Below are 19,784 nucleotides of genomic sequence, written 5' to 3' on the forward strand. Positions count from 1 at the left end.
GTCTTCAGTGCCAGCTTGGGACTGTTGAAGCATCCAGCCTCCTGAACCGAGAAGCTACACGTTCCTACTCTCTGCAGCATGCCAATAACTCTTGTTGGAGTTCCCTGTCTATTGTGTTAGCTGATCAGATAAAACCTCCTGGCAATGTCTACTCATTCTGTCTGGCGTGTTCCTCTGTAGAACCCTGACTAAGAGACATGTGTCAAAGGCCCAGCCCTAGCAACCCACTTCCACCAACCAGACACATTTTCCTAAAGATTTCCTAAAGAAACCTGGCAGGGTTTCTATTTCTGCACAAATATGATGACCAAGAAGCAAGTTGGGGAGGAAAGGGTTTATTGAGCTTACACTTCCACACTGCTGTTTATCACCAAAGGAGGTCAGGACTGGAACTCAAGCAGGTCAGGAAGCAGGAGCTGATGCAGAGGCCATGGAGGGATGTTTCTTACTGGCTTGCCTCCCCTGGCTTGCTCAGCCTGCTTTCTTATAGAACCCAAGAATACCAGCCCAGGGGTGGCACCACCCACAAGGGGCCCTCCCCACTTGATCACTAATTGAGAAAATGCCCCACAGCTGGATCTCATGGAGGCACTTCCCCAACTGAAGCTCCTTTCTCTGTGATAACTCCAGCCTGGGTCAAGTCGACACACAAACCCAGCCAGCACACCTAGCCTCCCAAAATAGCCCCATGGGCTGAGCCATAAGTATCCAAAGCATGAGCCTGTGAGGGACATTTCAGATTCAAACACAATCGTCACTAATGTCATTATGATGACAACTCCCTTACGACTTCATTTAACCCCAGCAACCTTCCGTAAGATTTATCTCCAAATACCATCACATTGGGGCTTCACCTGAACTGGTGGCAGCGGGGCAGAGGATACAGTTCAGTTTATTGCAGGCTCTTCCCCCAACCAGGTATCCAATGGACATAAACCAGGCTTCCTGCACTCTAACCTTCATGTCTTCTGCTCTCTCTCTCTCCCCCCCCCCCTCTCTCTCCTTCTCCCTATCCTCCCCCTCTCCCTTTCCCTCTCTTCCCCCTCTCCTCCCCTCCCCATCTTCCCCTCCTCTTCCCTCTCCTTCTCCCTCCCCTCCCCCTCCCCTTCTTCCCCCTCCTTCTCCTTCTCCCTCTCCCTGCCCTCTCCTTTCTCTCTCTCTCTCTCTCTCTCTCTCTCTCTCTCTCTCTCTCTCTCTCTCTCTCTCTTGCTTCCCCTCCTCCCACCTCAGACTCTCAGGAACATCTTTCTCAGACACAAGTTTCTACCTGGTCCCCTGGATGCTGGCCCTCGTGGATAATCATGAATGAAAGCTTGTGGCTACGCATAGACCCAATCCAGTATGGACCCTGTGTTCCGGAGAATCTGTGGCAGAGCAGTCTTTCTATTATCACTTAGTGATTGGAGTTTTCAGGCTCTGGGATTACTGCTAATGGGAAGCAAATGGGCTAAGAATCAAGAAATAATCACCGGAGCAGCCGGCAGCACTCAGTGAGCGAAGAGGCTATTATACCACTTTCTGTGGCTGGAGATCATCATTTGAAGAAAGACGTGCAGCAATCTCACCAGCCTATGGGAGGGAACACCACCCCTCCAGGACAGCATCCTGCCCTTCCTGCCCAGCGCAGCTAAGCAGTCACCCAGGTCGGGGTGGCCTTTCCGAAGGACAGTTGTCACCTGGGACCGGCCTTGCCCACAGGGTGGGAGAGAGCCCGTCTTTTGCCCATGCTGCCGCTTCCTCTCTGCTGTGCAAAGCTCCCAGACCCCGAGGCAGAATTCCTGACCCCTTCCCACACCTCCTCAGGTTTCTCACTAACCAAAGACCTGAGACCAGGTGGTGACAGATCTGGGATGGGACAGCTGTAGAGGAAGAGCCCTGAACGGTGACTCTGGCCTCAAGGAGAAGGAAGCGGCTGCACAGAGTGACATTTCCTGGGGTTTGCTGACCCCCCTGGTCTCTCACTTAATCTTGCCCTTTCTTCTCAGTGGGGTCATGTCAGCCGTCACACATTTACATAAGGGGCCCTTCCTCCACACATCACACCACCCCCTTCCCGGTTGCTAAAAGGCGATTTAATATTCAGGAGCGTTGAGACACAGCATTAGGTTATGACACGAGAAGCTGGAAAAAAAAAACCCTAAGCCCCAACTCTGCCCTTCGGTTGTCCTCCTGAGAGAATGTGCCCTGGCTGTGGCTGGCCAAGGGCAGAGCAGGCAGGCTGGGGTGACGGGAGTCAGAAAGCACGTGGGGGAAACTAAGGCTCCGTCAGCTGTTCTCAGAGGATTGTGGGACAATGCGAGTTCTCACGTTCACGTCTATCCAAGGACTCAAGGATTCATGCTGCAGCAGGTACAGGGAGAGAAAGAAGACCGGGACACAAACTCTTCGCAGTTTAGCCCCTCGGAAGGACGCCTTCACTCACTGGTGACTCCCTCACTTAGCCATTAAATGTCACCGCAGCCCGTTCACATGGGGGGGTGGGGGGGTAATCTACATCGCTCGGTTTAAAAAAAAAGTGATGAAATGAAAGAAGTTGTGAAATGACATTTTTTTTTCTAGTAGATTTGTCATATCTCCTGCATGGAGGGAAATTGTATTCTGTAAATCTCGGTCCAACAGAACAAAACACCTATTTCTTTCCAGTTGGGGAGACAGCCATTCTCCTCAGCATAATGAAGATATTGTAAGCTGTGACTTTTACAAAGTCGGAGGGAAAGCAATCTGCGATCTTGACAGATATGATCTTTCCGGAATGCACCGTTCGTTTACAGCGGCGAGAGACCTCAATTAATTTATGAGTGAGGACAGCAGGATGTGACCCCATGTGCGGAGTCTAGGTGGAGCTGTCCCTGTCTGAATTTATGTTCTGGTAATTTAAAAAAGATTTATATTAAGCTTTTCTTTCATTTGGAGAGTAGATTAAAATTCTAATGGAAACCATTTGTATGCATTTGTTGAATTGAATAGTATTTATGGCTGTGTGGGAAAAAAAATGCGGCAAAATTCTGCCGATAATAAAGTCAGCGAAGCAAGAATAAGAGTAAAAACAGGAAGGGAACACTCAATAGAAACCATACTGTATTATACAAGCATAATGAAGGGGAGAAGCGGAACAGAACAGGGCAGGGGTTAGGCCACCGGATGGGATCCTTTTCCTTATTTAGTGGAAGGTTTCATTGCCCTTTTATGACTTAAAACCAAATTTAAATTTCAGACGAGGCCAGACCAGTCCAAAAATGTGCTTGTCGATGGGGGGTGTGGAAGGGGGAGGGGTGGGGGAGGGGAGGGGAGGGGAGGGAGATGTGTTTAGCAGGTCAGAGGTCAGTGAGGACAGCCAGAGTCAGTTCCAGACTAGAGCAGGTAGGTGGGCTGCAAGTGGTTCAGGTACCTAGTCTTCCCCTAGACTGGGGAGGTCATAGCACCCGGCTCCCATATTTGTTGCTATGGCGACCCGATGCTGGCTCTACCTGAACTGCCTCCCTCGCCTCCACAGCAAAGGGGTGCCCTAATGGCCTCTCACTAGAACCAGCACCAGATGCTACTATACTTGCCAGTGGTGTGGATGCTGAAGCAACCAGAAAAGGCTATCTCAGCGTTGAGGGACTGGCAGGAGTTGACATTGAGGATCTAACTTGGTAGAATGAGCAGGCGAATTTGACATAATGTCAACACACACCCCAGGCGTGGTTTGAATGGGAAATGCTCCTGTGAGATGCATGAGTGTCACCTGTTGGAGTATGTGGTCTTCAGCTGGTGGAGCTGTTGGGGGAGGCTGTGGAACCCTTGAGATGAAGAGCCTCTCTGCAGGAAGGATCGTAGGTCTGGGCATTGAGACTTTGTAACTGAGTCCCACTTCCGGTCACACTCTGCTTCCTGAGTGTGGATACAAAGTAACCACCACCTTCCCTGCCTGTTACCATTTCTTCCCTACAATGAAGGAAGGACATATCCCTCCAAAACCATGAGCTGAAATAAACCCCTTCTCCCTTCAGTCGCATCCATCAGAATATTTTATCACAGCAACAGAGAAATAAATAAGACACTGAGATTTGTTCTGGGAATCTCACATTTTCTCAGGGACATCAGACTGGATGGCATCTCCCAGTCTACAGACACCAAACAGGACGGTTGAGCAGGAATGAGTGGGTAATGAACAGAAACTTCCCTAGAGACCATTGCTGTTCCTGTGATGTCCTGCCTCTCGACACGTGTGCATGTGTGTTCACGGCCAGAACTGCATAGATGTCAGAGAATGTCTGGTAGTCCATGAGAGCAGAATTAGGTATGTCAGAAGATTTCACAGACATCAGGGGATACTGCTGCATGCAGAGCCTGCATGGAAAAGAGGGGACATCTCAGGAAAGTACTGTGTCCTTTTCAAATCCTGAAATGCAGTCCTGTTGGCTAGGGAGTTATCCGAAGCAAATGTCTTATTGTTACCCAGGGTCCACACCCCATCCAGCCTTGAGTTGGAATCTTTACTTTTCTTCTTGAAATGAGCCTGTCTGGTGATCTGTGGACCCTTGGTACCTGGTGCATTCTTGAGGTACAGTGAACATGCCCTACATCTGTGTTACATGAAATAAGTGTGTTCTGGGCCTCAGAGGACTAATGAGGGAAAGAACTCTGCCAACACCAGCCAAAGGCCTAAACTGGGATGGTAGCACTCACGCTGAGTATGCGCTCCGCTCTAGGCCTCTGCCGGATTTTAAATGACTAGGGACACATTTTCAGTAACATCTCTTCTGTGAACTGCTCTTCACCCCCAATATTATACAACACTGCTTTATGTGATTTAATGAAATCCCCACCATAAGCTAAGCACTAGACACTTTACATACTCTTATCCTTATTAGATTCCCAAATTAATCCTTGCAGGCAGGCGACGTCACTGTCATCCCGTTCACAGATGAGAGAAGAGGGATTTGAAGCCTTGCCAATTACTCTGTAACTACTGGGTGGGAGACATGGAATTTGAATTCACACTTGGTTCTAAGACCAGGTCTTGTTGATGTAATCAAGTGTTTATCAGCTGCTCGTTGGGCACGTACTATGTCTGGCAGAGTGCAGGGAGGGGCCGAGGGAGAACTCATTGCCTCTCTCCAGAAGAAATTCCCATGCTATAGGGAAAATCCATACATAACCAAAAACTTATCACAAGAGTGGGATATAGAGACACAGTCTGGGCTGCAATAATCCACCACAGGATTGAGTGGGCATAGCAGGGATTTTCAGAGATGAGACACTTGTACTAGCTGTTGTGAATTATTTTGCCTGGACAACTTCATGAATACCAAGGGTATCGAAAGCAATACACCCAAGTGTCATTTTGTCACTGTGGCCGTGGCCTCCTCTGACTCACATGAATTTCACTTCCAAGATGTCCCCATGTTCCAATCTCAGGAACCTTTGAATATATGTATATGTGTATATGTGTAAATGTGTATGTGTTTATGTGTGTATGTGTATATGTATATATATGTATATATGCATATGTATGTGTACATATACATAATGTATATATGTATATGTGCACATGTATACATGCATATACATATATATGTATGTATACATGTATATATGTATGTGTGTACATATGTACATGTATACATACATATACGTATACATATTTGCATATATACATATACGTATACATATATGCAAATACACATATACGTATACATTATATATATGTATATATGTATGTACATATGTACATGCATATGTACACATATATGTGTGCATGTATATATATTCAATTATATGTATATATTTCACCTTCTGTGGTAAAATAAATGTTAATATGACTAAGGACACAAATTCATTCTGACTATTTAGGTGAGCCTGACAAAAATCATAAGAGACAAAGATTTGTTTTTAAATGTCAAACTCATTGCTTGAGTTGGCTGTTGTTAATATTTTGTTGTTTTGTGTGTAACAATTCCTCCTTTTAACTGGGTTTATATATCCTATACTGACTGAAATTGTCCCCTTTACTCCTTAATGTATATTTCCCAGTACCATTAAATATTCCCCTAAAATGTGGCATTTACCGGCAGCATAGACTCATGCCATGCCACCGTAACTATTGATTTAGTCTCTTCTCTCTAACTACCCTTGTATTTTGTGACCCCAATAATCTGGTTATTTTGAGTGGCAATCAGAGCACTGGCACGGAGCAGGAATTCAGTACTTGCTGAGTGAATGAATAGATGAGTATTTCTGAGAATGCTTTCAGATATAAATCTTTGAGTCTGTTTCTTTCGTGGAAGAAAAACTCCCGCAAGCAAATGGTGTTGAGTCAAAGATATTATGTTTATAGCGGTCCTTGACGCGGGTCTTCAAGCTGCCTTTGACGGTGCCAGGAACAGATACCGTCCACCAGCAAATGTGTGAGTGCATGATTCCACTGCACCGATGTTGCCGTTATAATGCCTAAAACCTGTATTTGCACTTTAGAAAACTTTCTGTGGGAACAGAGGAATAGTGTGACGATCTCTTGAAGTCCAGGCAGATAAGGGCTAGAACAGGAGCTATAGCAATGGAGTTATCCGAGACAGGAGACAGATCTGAAAGCTTCCCAGGTTGTAGAGTCTATAGGACTTGAAGGTAGAAGATCAAAAGAGGCATTAGAAGGATTCTAGGGTTCCTGCCTTAGGTGGAGTATTAGTTAGGACTCTTTGTTGCAAGTACAGGAGGCCAACTCTGACTTAATTAAGCAGAGCTTTTGTGTAAGGATCTGGGGCAACTCACAGAGCCAAAGCTAAGGCCCTGGGCTCCAGAAAATGGGGATGGCAGCATTTTAAGATGTCAGAGGCAGAAAGGACTGGACAATGTCTCTTCAGGACCCTGACCTCTGAGTGTGTCTATTTTTGTGTCACCTTACTTTGGGTTCAAATTCCAGGGAGAAGGGTCAATCTGATCTACTGTGGGACAAATGTCCATCCTGTGGCTAAAGGCAGGGGAGTCCTTTGATTCACAGTCCCGCTGAGAAGAGGAAGGGACATATATTGTCACTAGAGAAGACCAATTAGAGAACTTCCCAAATGCAAAGATCCATGGCTGGCTTCTCACAGTGGCAGTAGAGTGTCAGGGAATATACAGATGGGGTACTTTGTACAAGAGGAGTGATTCTGAGCTCACAGATGTACCCTATATGACCGTTCCTGTGTGTGTGTCATCATTCAGCTGGGCACAGGGACAATTCCTTTGTTAGCAGAAGACAAATGGAAAAATCAAAACTCCCCTTCCCACCTGCACTGGGCTCCTGGCGTAGCTCCTCCTTAGTCCCATGCCCTGAGTGTCCAGCATCCGACCTTTACTGAACAAACACACAGCAGTCAGCAGCTGAGCAGTAAGGTGACGTCTTCAGTTCTCTTTATCATGCTGTGGGGTTGCTTCTGGGAGTGGCTGTTCATCCTGGCCCAGTCTGGGGTTCCAGTCCCAGCACTTCCTTTGGAATTGGAGGAATGAGATTGCTTCTCCCTCATAGGAAGAAGATCTATGTCTGGGTGTTTGCAGAAGCAGATGTTCTGTCATCTCAAGATCACCACCTGGGAGAAGCCATGGGCGAACCAGTCACTTCCCATTGGCAGGCAGGGGAGAGATAAACTTTGAACATGTTGAATCATCAAAATATCAGGGCTTAATTTGCTGCCACAGCAAAGCAATGGCTTCCTAAACACTTCTCCATGCTTTCTTAATATCTTTATTATCTTTAAGAATCTCATGAGCAGTGGATGAAAATGACCCCATAAGATTTGAGAGAAGCATATCCTCCGAAACATAAGAAATAACCTAGCAAGTCTGCTCGCCAGCTCTACAAAAAGCTACACCTGACTGTGCACCGCGACATTATCTATATATTATATATAACAGCCTCAGTGAATCTCAAATAGCCACTGGTCAGGAAAGAGTGATATATCCACAAAAATGCTATCACACAGTGAAGAATAAAATGCTATGTATACTACACAATGGATGAACTTTGAAAATATACCAAAGAGAAGAAATCAAGGCAGAAGTCTCCATGTTATATGTAATTCCATTTCTATAAAAACAGTCAAGGCAAGTGAATCTACAGGAGTCACCAGGCTGGTGGTAAGCCGGTTATGTTTGTAAGGTGACGAGGCTCATCTTGGAAGAGGGAAACTCAATTGAGAAAATGCCTCCCTTAGCTTGGCCTGTAGGCCAGCCCAGGGGTGTGTCCTTGATTAATGATTGATTGCTGTGGAAGAGCTCAACCCACTGTAGGTAGCGTCATCTCTGGGTGGGTCGGTCTACATTACAGCTCACTATAAGCCAGTGAACTTATATTCCTCCATGGCCTCAGCTTCAGTTCTGCCTCTGTGCTCCCCGCCTGCTTGGGTTGCTGCCTTCCCCTCCTGATAGGCTGTAAGCTGCTCTAACGGAAATAAGCCTCTCCAGGTGTCTTTGGTTCGTGGTGTTGATCAACAGCAATGGAAGGTATAGCGGGACAGGTGGCTTTCCTAGGGTTATACAGGCGGAAGTTGAGGATAACAATAACTCTAATGGGTGTGTAGTTTATTTTTGGAGTGATGATATTTTTCTAAAATTTATGGTTGTCTAACTCTGGGAATATCCTAGAAGCATTGAATGGGGTTTTATTAAGTTATATTTAATAAAGCTTTTTTCCCCAGAGAGAGAGAGAGAGAGAGAGAGAGAAACACAGAGAATAAAGCCAAAATAAAACACTGTTAAGAAGAAACAACAGAGTCTGACAGATCTGCCTAGCAATCCAGTCTCTCGTAGGTCAAAGAAAACACAAAGCGACAGGTTCTAAATGAAAATGGAGATGTATCTCAGCTCTGCACTGACACACAAGTACTTGATTCACCAGGAGAGTGAAGACTCTGGATTCCATGGCCTAAAGTGGGACTATGAAGATTAAGGGGCAGGTGACCAAGGGCCAATACCAAAACCAAAGCAGCCATCCATCCTGTTTGGGAAACCTTGAATAAAGCCATCAAGCCAAAGATGCCTCACGAGAAAGGAAAACATCAAGAAAAACGACCTTGTCAGTCCCAGCAGAGCTGAGGAGATCTGTGTGGGCTCGGAGACATCCGTAACCTGGTTAGGACCGGCTGAGCTGTTCCCCCCCTCCACCAGAGGCTGGGTGAGACGCCATCCTGAAAAAGCACAAATATTCTCCATGGGGAGATGGACCAGGATCTGTGGACAAATTATTTTGCATGGAAAATCATTTGCATGGAAAGAGAGAGACAGAGACAGAGACAGAGAGACAGAGACAGAGAGAGAGAGACACACACAGAGAGAAACAGAGAGAGAGAGAGAGAGAGAGAGAGAGAGAGAGAGAGAGAGAAACCAAAAGACCTTTCAAATACTTTGAATATAATCGTACTCTGAAGACAATAAGTACATTCATGATGACTAATTAAAAATGCATCACGGGCAGGAGAGACAGCTCAGTGACTAAGGATGCTTTTTGACAATCCTTTTTTTTAGAACAACAACAACAACAAAGTTTTATCGGTTCCTTGTGAACTTCGCATCATGCACCTAGTCCCACTCATCCTCCCTCATACCTGCCCTCCACCCTTGCACCCTCAAATCTCCTTGTGGAAGCTGTAGTGTGTCATAGTGTGTCCCACAGTCTACCCTTTGTCCACACTAAGGGCTTATTGCCGATTTTGATGACCGAGGACAGTCCCTGGGAACTCTTGGTGGAAGGAGCCCTAAGTTCTCTCTGACCTCGTGTGCACATATAAACAAACAAGCAAACAGAACATAAATACATAATTAATATGTAGATTAAAAGTGAACATAGATCCTTAGCCTGGCGAGGTGCACGTAACTGAATCCCAGTACTAGAGAAGGCTGAGGCAGGAGGATGGTTAAGTTGGAAACCAGTGTGAGTTCCTGACCAGCTTGAGCACTCACCAGTTCATGGTTAGCTTGGACCTTACACAAACAAAGACACAGATAAACAAACAATATGCATTTTATTTGGCAGTGGGGGGGGGTGGGAAATGCTGAGAAAATGTTGACGCTTTGCTTTTGGGGGAGTTGTTTGTTTGCACTCTTCTTCGGAAAGTGTGTAGACAGCTGGGCCTCCCTGCCCTCCGCACCCTGGGTTCTGCAGCCTGGGCCAAACCCCTGAATTCCAGCTTCTCCAAAACATTCTGCTGTGGTGTTCGAAATACCACCACAATCACCCAAGGGACCTATTCTGGACAGCACTGGGTGGCAGGTTTCTGTACAGAAAGAATGAGTAACCTTGTATAGAGATGCACGTAGAATGACAACCGTAGCTTCTGCCCGACAAGCACAGGATGTTATGAGTGCTGTAGGTATGGCTTGATAATTTGTCTTTGTGTGTTGTTTTTCCCCTCAGAAGCTTTTTCTCACTGTGCTTCCTGAAGAATCTCGCCACCGTATCATGAAGGGACAAAAGAGTCCAGCGCAGGTGAGCCCCGTTAACCTCTGGCCCTCCGTCAGGGCAGGCATTGCTACATAGATGAGGACACATAGTTAGGGTGTTTATCTCCTCTCCCAAGAGCTCCTGAAGTGAGTAGTGTGTGCCAGGGCCTGACCTCCAAGTTCACCATCTTTCCATGGTTCTCCTGAGCCGGGGGTGGGGGGTGGGGATGGCTTCCCCTCCTCTCCCTCCTCCACAAACAATGTAGTTCCCCTGTCTTCCCAAGGGGGACCGTGGCGGGAACAGAATTACCGACTGTCACTGTGTTTTAGAGGCTAATTCATGCTGCCTGTCACAGTGGAGTGTTTTCTCTGGGCTGGCTTTGTTCATTTCCAGTGCCTTTAATCCAAGGTTCATTTCTGGCACCAGCTGAGGTAAAGCTGCTATTATTTGTGTCTGGTCACCTCAGATGCTGGCTGGGCCAGAGCAAAATGGAGGCCCTCTGTGCTGTACTGTAGGACTCAAGCTCATAGGTCTTCAGTGGGACACAGCACTGTGTGGTCCTTCAGTCTGTGAGGGACTGAGGAACTGGATCTGTTCTTTCTAGGACTTGAGTCTGTGTGACAAGATAGGACCTGACATAATCCGTGTGAGAAGGTAGGACCTGACGTTCTCAGGTTTGAGGTCAGTCTGCTTGCTAAGATGAGGAAGGGACAGTCTCTGAGACCCAGAGTGTAGCCAGCAGGTGTCTCTGGGGATATTTTCTATTCCTTCCTACCTCACAGCATTCTCAGTGTGAGCAATTATTTTTCTCCTCTTAGCCACTGCAGACTGCTTTCCTCATAAACACAAAGTTTGTTAGAGTATGACTTTAAAGCAGGTATTATTAAACCTTTTAGGCTTAGGCTAAGGGACCCTGTCCATATGTGTGTGTGTGTGTACATTGTTTTTTAGATTTATTTATTATATGTGAGTACACTGTAGCTGTCTTCAGACACTCCAGAAGAGGAAGTCAGATCTTGTTACAGATGGTTGTAAGCCACCATGTGGTTGCTGGGATTTGAACTCAGGACCTTCGGAAGAACAGTCAGTGCTCTTAACCGCTGAGCCATCCCTCCAGCCCCATACATACACACACACACACACACACACACACACACACACACACACACACACACACGGTGGAGAAGAGAAAGGATGAGAATATGGGACCAATTCCGCTTGGTTCTCCTAACCCCACCTCTGAGGTCTCGAAGTCCAGGCCTCTGTGTGAGTGACTGTGTCCTGCTGGACCTGTCTGCTCCTTGCAGGATCAGCCTAGCAGAGTTACCTGGTGCTTAGACATCAGCTTTCACAGAGGAAGAGAAAATGCATCTCAAGGCAGAAGGCAGGAAAGCTTTTTGGCTTTGGTTTCTCTCTCTCTCTCTGTCTCTTCCCCCTCCCCCCCCCCCCCCCCCCCCCGTCAGCTTGTGGAGATTAAGTGAGAACCCCACAGGTAGAATCCGTTCTTGCCAAATGGACCAGAGCGCTTAGGCTTTGCAGGGGAAGTTGGAACATGGCCGGTCAGTCATTCAGGAAGCTGAGTGAGCTGAGCTTCTAGCCAAGGACATGAGTACACGGGGAAGGCTGGCGTCAGTAGGGAATGTTGGGGGAATTCACAGGAAGTTGGTATGTGAGCCCCCAAGAAGTTCTACAATACCAGCAAGAATGATGGCTTTTAGCCGGGCAGCGGTGGCACGCGCCTTTAATCCCAGCACTTGGGAAGCAGAGGCAGGCGGATTTCTGAATTCGAGGCTAACCTGGTCTACAGAGAGAGTTCCAGGACAGCCAGGAAACCCTGTCTCAAAAAACCAAGGAAAAAAAAAAAGATAGCTTTTACCATTTTGTCTGCTAAAGCCAATCGGCTGTCAGGAAGTGTTGCACTGATTTTAATTTCTGGTTCATCGAAGCAGCTGTCTTTTGGATGAAGATGACAACCGAGAGCTACTCAGCTCCTGGTGACTGTGGTCATGAGTAGGGCAGGCAGGACCGCGTTCTGCCAGAACTCAGTCACCAGCATGGCAGAACAGGCACGGAGGCCAGAGAACAGGTAGGGCCACCTTTTCAGGGCCCGGCTGGCTGAAGTGGGCCACCTGCAGGCTTCTAGTGTGGTTGCAGAAGGCATAAACTCCAGGGGTGGAGAAGAGGGACAGATAGAGATGGGACTTGGGCTGCAAAAGGCTGGCAGCTCTCCTGCCTGTTGCCTGCCCTTGGCTAATTACTGTGTGCTCGCTCTTGCAAACGGCCCTTAAGTCAGTGCCTGCCTAGGAAACAGGCGGGTGCAGAAGTGAAACAGGAAGCCACGCTTCCCCCAGGCTCTCCTCTCTGTTCATTTTCAAAGCTTTGACAAGACATTTCCCAGCACGCGCTGCCGCGAAGGCTTTAAGAATTATGCAAGTCCCTTAACTTACAAGTTATACATTAAGACAAATGACATCATGCTGTCAAAATGCTGGCCTTGGACCCAGTGTCCTGTAGCATAAGCGTCACATCTTCCTAATCCTCTTTTGTGAGCCCCTGGCACACTGGAATAGATGTTTTCTCTGTTTTTCTTTAAAGATTTATTTATGTATTATGGATACAGCATTCTGCCTGCATGTATCCTGCGGGCCAGAAGAGGGCGCCAGATCCCATTACAGATGGTTGTGAGTTACCATGTGGTTGCTGGGAATTGAACTCAGAACTTCCGAAAGAATGAACAGTGCTTTTAACCTCTGAGCCATCTCTCTGGCTTCCTATTTTCTATTTTTTTATGATAATGAGCATAAAGAAAGTACCCATGTTCCCTGATATAAGGGCTAGTGGAAGAAGAGAAAAGTCAGTTAGCGTGTATTCATCGGGAAACCTGGGGCAGACACTTTGAAATCAAAGCACTCTGGAAAATATCTAGCCACTCCTTAAGGGGAGACCGTGATGATATACAACTTAGCTGGCCGATGAAATTTTTTTCCCCTTCAAACTGGAGGGAACTTGAACATAAGAGGTTCTTTCTCAGTTCCAATTTATACCTTTACACTTAAAAAAAAATGAAAATGAATATTCTTATAACCCAGTGAAAAGCCTACGAAGGAGGTCGTAAGCCCCCGGGGAACCTACTACTGTTGTTTGATAAATGGATGTGGGCATGCCACTCAAACTGCCTTCTAAACGTTCTTGTGCTTACCCATAGATCAGTAGCTCAGCCTTGGTCAGAGCTACTTCTTGCCGTGGGTAGCAGTCAAGACAGAGGGTTGTGATTGGTCATCGTGGGTGCACAGTCCTCCATATGACATCTGTGGGAAACCCCACCCTCCTCGTACTCAGGGAACATAAAGGAAAAACATGAGAGAGTGTAGGAGCCACAGGGTGGGAAGGACGGCTATGAAATGCTGTCGTTGAGCCTTGATATGGTCTTTGCATTCAGGAACTTACTGCAGTAATGATTACTTGTACAAGACACAGCCAATAAGGTTGGGTAACTTTCTTTCTTTCTTCCTTCCTTTTTTTTTTTTTTTTAGATTTATTTATATATTATGTATACAGCGTTCTACCTGCATGTATGCCTGCAGGCCAGAAGAGGGCACCAGATCTCATTATAGGTGGCTACGAGCCACCATGTGGGTGCTGGGAACCGAACTCAGGACCTCTGGAGGAGTAGCCAGTGCTCTTAACCTCTGAGCCACGCCTCCAGCCTGTAGCTAACTTTCTAATAGGCAACATTAATTGGACTTAATGGGTTCTAAAAGAAACGAAGGAACATGAAGATGGGCCAGGTGTATGCTAGAGGATGTAGGAAAAGTAGAGGGAGGGGCTTGAGGACAAATATTATCAAGATACTTTTTATGCATGCATGACAATGTCAATAAATAAATAAAAAGTTTTGTTTTTTAAAAAAAGTGAATGAAAATCTGCTAATTTCCTCGACTGGCCACTGTGACAATGAAGTACCACAACGAGGTGACTTAAGACCAACAGCAGGATGTATTTATTGCCTCCTAGCACTAGAGTTGGGAAGTCTCAGATTGAGGTGTCAGAGGGGCTGGCCCCTCCTGGGAGCCACAAGAGAGAATGTCCCTATGTTTCTCTATTGCAGGTGACTTATACAATAGCACAAAATGTGTACTCTACATAAAATGATAGACATGGGTTCTGGTCCCTCATGAGCTTTTAATTTAACTGAAAACAATAGTGAAAAACACAGAGAATTCATCGTTTATGCCACATACAAGGTTGAATATGTCCTATTGACTGGGGATCGACCCAAGAGACCTCTTTATGGCCAAGCATTAGCTCTTACTCAAATTCAAGGCCAACCTGCTTAGACAACAGCATGTTGACCTGACTCATTAAGTGGTAGCAGTCAGGTGAACTCCAAAAATCTCAGTAGGTCAGCATAGAAGCTGTAGATGTCTTTCACATCACAGCAGAGGATGCCATTCAAGTCAAACCAACCCCTGTCCAAGCCTCAGCCATCTCTGTCGGGTGGTTCCTGATATGCTGAGTGCCAGCATCCAGACAGGTGACAGAGAAAATGTGAGTGAGCTGCTTACTAAGTACATAGAGCCAGGCAAACACAGTTCTTCAGCCTTGCCGTGTACTGGTGAGTTCATAGTTATACCACTTTGTGCTCCTAGTGGGTCATGCTTCCAATCACCCACCCAGGGAATCTTTGGGTCCGAGAATGAAGGATACACACACACACACACACACACACACACACACACACACACTAGCTTATTTTTAAAATGCAGTCTAGCTCAGTGACTGGGCACTTCTAATCCTCTGCCTGCTACTTCCCAATTGGGGAAGTGGCCAGTAGTCACTTACCCAAAATCTCCCACAGCTGGTTGGCTGTATCTCCTGCAGCTCTTATGTCCTTCTGTACCCTACCACTTCATGGAGATTCCTTCTTTCCTTCCTCCCTGCATAGCCTGTACAACTCTAAGGGCCCCACCCCATCTCTTTTTCCTAGTCATTGGCCACTGGCATCTTTATTGATTGATTGAAAACCAACCGGGAGCCAGGTGGTGGTGGTGCACGCCTTTAATCCTAGCACTTGGGAGGCAGAGGCAGGCAGATTTCTGAGTTCGAGGCCAGCCTGGTCTACAGAGTGAGTTCCAGGACAGCCAGGGCTGTACATAAGACAGTGCATGGCAAGTAAGGGAGAACCTGGAAGAGTCATAATGTTGGGGAAGGTTTAATGGGGAGGAATGCTATAGGCGAAGAAAGCCAACGTGTGGGAAGCAAGAATATTCTAGGGCCACAGCTAGCATAGGACCTCCAAGGAGATGATGGTTAAGGGGTCTAGCGTTCATGGAGGAAACCATCATGGCTGGATAACATTTGTGAGAGAGCCAGGCTTGGGGAAAGGTCATGCGACTTTGGACTCAGCTTCCATCTAATAGTCCATTTTGGCTCATTGTTTCCTGGTTGTCAGCTTCAATGTCCTCCTCCTTCTCTTTTTTTTCCTCCTCCTCCTTCTCTTCCTCCTCCTTCTCCCCTCCTTCTCCCCTCCTTCTCCTTCTTCTTTTCCTTCTTCTCCTCCTCCTCCTTCTTCTTCCTCTTCCTCCTCCTCCTTCTTCTCCCCCTCTCTCCCCCTTTCCTCCTCCCTCCTCCCTCTCCTCCTCTCTCCTCCTTCTCTTCTTCCTCCTCCCTCTCCTCCTCTCTCCTCCTCCTCTTCTTCCTCCCCCTCCATCTCCCTCTTTTTCTCCCTCTCCATTTCCTCCTCCTCCTTCCTTCTCCTCCTCCTCTTCTCCCTCCTCCTCCTCCTTCTCCCTCTCTCTTTCTCTCTCTCTCCTCCTTCTCTGGGTTAGAGATCACACCCAGTGCCTCACACATGCTAGGCAAGTTCTGCACCTCCATGCTATGCCTCCACCTCAGTAATAATCTACTTATGGGCCAATTGTCCCTGATCTTCATCACTTAGTAAAGCTATCAAATACCTCCCACAATAACTAGTTTGGGAAAACACTGGTTAGGCATGGAGCAGTGCAGGAGTCAAGGGCTCTGGGTACCTGATTGCTCCCTTGACCCCCGAGAAGCTGGCAATGTGCTCTCCCCTAGTCACCGGAGGACATGGGAAGTACACATTACCATGTAGGCAAGGCTCTGGCAACCTTGATAAGTTTGACAAATGTCTGATGAATTCTAAGGCACCTTTTAGTAATAATGTAGGTAACATGATTTTAAGGATTGAATACAAACTATTTAATGCAAATCCAGGTGGGAGACAGGGCAGCAGACAAAGCCCTGGGGACTTGGGAGTCTCTGAAGCTGAATTCCATAGCCGTAGGGACAGCAGTAGTGACAGACAGTCGCCATGCCCAGGGTGAACTGGGCAGGACACAGTAGCACCAGGGAGTAACCCTTGGGCTGTACACATATGGCAAGGTCAGGCTCAGTGACAGGACGTCATGTGGAGCTTCGCTTTCTGAATTTTAAGAGCAAGGAGGTAAAACTGCAGCAAATCAAAAGCAAGAATGGGCAAAGGTTACAAAGGAGTTGGTGTGGTCTAACTAGTAAACAGGGAATTGTACAGTGGAACGAAGTCTTACTCTCACGCACACGGCGGCTATAAGAGGGCGTGTAGGAGCCCCTCTACATCCGCAGAGGGTGCAGGCATAGAAGCCAGCTCAGATTCCTGATTGAACTCATGACTGTGAGTGCCACCTCCCTGAAAACTGTCAAAGGTTTAATTAGTAACACTTCCTACCAAGAGGTTAAGCTGAGGGCTAGGCCCAGATCAGAGCTGGAGCTGGCCAGCACAGTCCTTAACAATCAATATTTTGAGTTATGACCTGGATCTCACAGGAAGCAGGATACTTCTCCATGCTTGATCCTGTTTACTATGCAGATGCCCATGTGTTCCACGTGTCACCACTCCTGTCCTTTCCCACCCCGTTATCACTTGGAGACTCAGGGTCCCTATCTCAAGTTCTTGGTCTCACAGATAAAATAATTGAAAATTCGACTCAGAAGGGAATGCAAGGATAGCCTACTGAAGTTAAAGGGAGAAAAAAGCTAAGCAGGACAGACTAGCCAGGGGTTTGACCACAGCTGGGAGGATGGGAAGAAAAGAAAGGGGTGTTGTGCTTCCGGGGGCAGAGGTTAAGGGGGTGGGCAGGCTCAGCCCTGGGAGACACTGGGCAGGTTCATCAAGCAACTGCGTACTGGAGTCTGTAGATTCATCCCTCAGCAAGGTGATAGTGACTTCTCCTTTCTCTATCTTCTCAGGGATTTCTTCCCTCTTCCAACTCGAGGATGGTCTTCCTTAGCTGTAAAGCAAAATTTTTCTCCTTTACACAGAATGAGACTCTGGTATTGTTTGGTGTTATCAACTACTGTATATAAAAGTACATATAGCCGGGCAGTAGTGCCCCATACCTTTAATCCCAGCACTTGGGAGGCTGAGTTGGAGGACAGCCTGGTCGACAGAGTGAGTTCCAGGACAGCCAGGGCTACACAGAGAAACCCTGGCTTGAAAAACAAAACAAAAAAAGACAAACAAACAAGCAAAGTACATAGAAAACTACATATATAAAAGGAGTGACTGGCTACCCACCATGACATTTGTACTGCAGAGTATCCACAACCCAAATGGTATTTATACATCCCAAATGGGTCCCCCCAGTTGGGGAGGCACCCTCTGTCTACATCAGAAAGGATGTGACAATCATCAGTTATGGCATTTGTGCCAAAAGATGCTGAAATACTGATAATTATTTATCACGACTAGTACGGATAGCAAGAGCAATATTTTTCCATTCCGTCTTCCCCCCTAGTATCTCGTGTGACCTTCATTCCTAATCCTCCCTCAGGACAATGGATGTTTGCCTTGGAAAAACGAAACAGGCATGGCTAGTTCAGTTTTGGCCTTCCTCTGGGAACCTGACTTTAGGGAACTTGTGTTTTTTCTTTTTTATTTTCTTTTTTGTTTTTTGTTTTAATTATAATATAATTACATCATTTCATCTCCTTCTCATTGTGTCTCTGCAACCTCTTTCAGGTAGCCTGCCTTGTTCCCTCTCAAATTCATGGCCTCTCTTTCTTTAGTTGGTGGAAGCGGTGGTGGTGGAATTGTGAAAGGGTTAACTCAGGAACTTTGGAAAGGCCATGGAACACTTGCCCCTCCCAGAAGGGAGAGGCTAAATGACATTCCTTATACCACAGGGAGGTCCCTTAGGCTAGGAAAGACCCAGAGTCCATTGGCCACCCCATACCAACCAATTAGTTTAAAGGTAACACTGTTCTGCCAATCACATTGTGCCTAATGGTGGCTGCCCCGAGAACTGCATAAAAGGCCCATGCAGCCCAGCATGCATGGTCATCTTGTCTCCAGGTGGATATTAAATGCAAATAAAATCATAGTGGATATTAAATAAAAATCCTCTTGCTTTTTGCATCGATCCCTGCCTCCGCATGGTCCACTCAGGGTCTCTCCGGTAGGTTAAGATTCCCTCCAGTCTTACAGTTGTTATTGTTGTGTGTGTATGTATAAATATGTGCATGTATTCCTAAATACAACCTGCTCAGTCTCTGTAACGTTAACTTGTATTTATTTTCAAAGCAGACCACTGGTAATTGGTGTGCTCTTCTTGGGCGAGGCTATTTCTCCTGTTCTTGTCATTTTTCGGTTTCCTGTAGTTGTTTGTGTGACATCTCATGACGTTTCTCCCTTCCACTTTAGCACATCTGTGGGTATCCTCCATGTTTAGACATCCATGTTGATGAGACTTCATGGCTGTAGCTTTTCTGACATTTCTAGGAGACACCATTTCACCGACAACTTCCATTCTCTGGATCTTACAATCTTCCAGCTCCTCCCTTCCAAAATGATCTCCGAGCCTTAGGTATAGGGATTGTGTTGCAGATGCATCAGCTGGGACTGTGTTCCACAGCTCTACATTTTGATCAAGTATGTTTTTAGTAACGATCTCCATTTGTTGCAAAGGTAAATTTCCTTGATGAGGGATAAGAATCGTACTCATCTGTGGGTGTGAGAATAAACATTTAGAATGTAGTTAGGGTTTATGCTGGCATAGTAAAAGTGGTGGCCTTAGGTTTTCCTCCAAGATCCATGGCTTCACTGGGTCCTAGTAGTCGGATACGTTTCCAGTACAATGGATGAGTGTGATTTCCCTCTTCTTGTTGTTAAGTCCAATTAGAGCTGTTGGTTACTGCCTGTGTATGCGTGCCACTACTGCACCCTTAGGTTATGGTTCCATTCTGCTTGTGGCTGTGGTTCATAGACATCAGAGCTGAGTAGGTCCATTGGCTGCTTCTGTCCTTTGGTGGCTTGTATGGTGCCTTCGGGGTACCATGAAAGCTAGTCCTCAGGAAGAGGCTTTCAGGTCAGACCCAGCTTGGG

Source organism: Apodemus sylvaticus, chromosome 18 (genome assembly GCF_947179515.1).
Source record: "Apodemus sylvaticus chromosome 18, mApoSyl1.1, whole genome shotgun sequence".
NCBI lineage: Eukaryota > Metazoa > Chordata > Mammalia > Rodentia > Muridae > Apodemus > Apodemus sylvaticus.